The sequence below is a fragment of the Populus alba genome, chromosome 3 (assembly GCF_005239225.2).
Source record: "Populus alba chromosome 3, ASM523922v2, whole genome shotgun sequence".
Taxonomy (NCBI): Eukaryota; Viridiplantae; Streptophyta; class Magnoliopsida; order Malpighiales; family Salicaceae; genus Populus; species Populus alba.
This window is the reverse complement of record NC_133286.1, coordinates 21082626-21083820: the sequence shown is the minus strand read 5'-3', so window position 1 is coordinate 21083820 and position 1195 is coordinate 21082626.

Genomic DNA, 1195 nt, shown 5'->3' with positions numbered 1-1195 from the left:
ATTAAAATTTTTTATTTTAAATTAATATATTTTTGATGTTTTTAAATTATTTTAATTTTGATGTGCTGATATCAAAAATAATTTTTTAAAAATAAAAAAAATATTATTTTAATATTTTTAAAATAAAAAATACATTAAAAAATAATCATTATGTCGGGAATTTCATTTTACTCGGTTTTGATTTAGTCTTGCAATCGTGGGTTGTTATTTCTGTTATTGTAAGGTTATTTAACAACCATAAGCATCAATGCATAATCAAGCATTACTCCCAGCTTTCTAATGCAAACCGTTACTGTTTAAAGCTCTCTATTATTTCTTGTATTTCAACATTTGATATGAGAGCTTGTCCACAAAACAAACTCTACAATCACAATTTGTTCTGCTTTCAGCCGAGAAGACACATACCAGTTGAATCAGAAAATTATTGAGTTTTTTCAACACTGTTACCAGTGTGAAGAAACAATGGCATCTGAAAGCAGTTTTGTACAACCTGCAATCCCAAAGTTTGATGGACACTATGATCACTAGAATATGCTGATGGAGAATTTTCTATGTTCCAAAGAGTATTGGAACCTGGTGGAGATAGGGATCATTGCAGCAATAGAAGGAGTTGATCCCAGGAAGCTCAACAGAAACAGATTGATGAGCAGAAGTTAAAAGACCTAAAGTGCAAAAATTATCTATTTCAGGCCCTTGATCGATCAATATTAGAAACAATATTGAAGAAGGACACAACTAAGGACATTTGGGATTCCTTGAAACAGAAATATCAAGGCATTGCACGTGTAAAACATGCTCAATTGCAGGCTCTTCGCAAAGAGTTCGAAACACTGCATATGAAGGCTACAGAATCAGTCAACGACTATTTTGGAAGAACTCTCATTATTGCTAATAAAATAAGAATTCATGGAGAATGCATGAAGGACGTGGTGATCATTGAGAAGATATTACGGTCCATGACTCCAAAAGATGACTATGTTGTATGTTCTATAGAAGAATCCAATGATCTAGATATTTTATCCATTGATGAGCTACAAAATAGCTTGTTGGTTCATGAACAGAGGATTAGCTGCCATCATGGTTGTTAAAAATGCGTTTTAACTCGTAAAATCGTCCGATTTTACGAGTTAAAATACAGAAAACGTGTAAAATCGGGGTTAAAACTCGAAAATCAGCAAAATTGAGTTGACTTGGT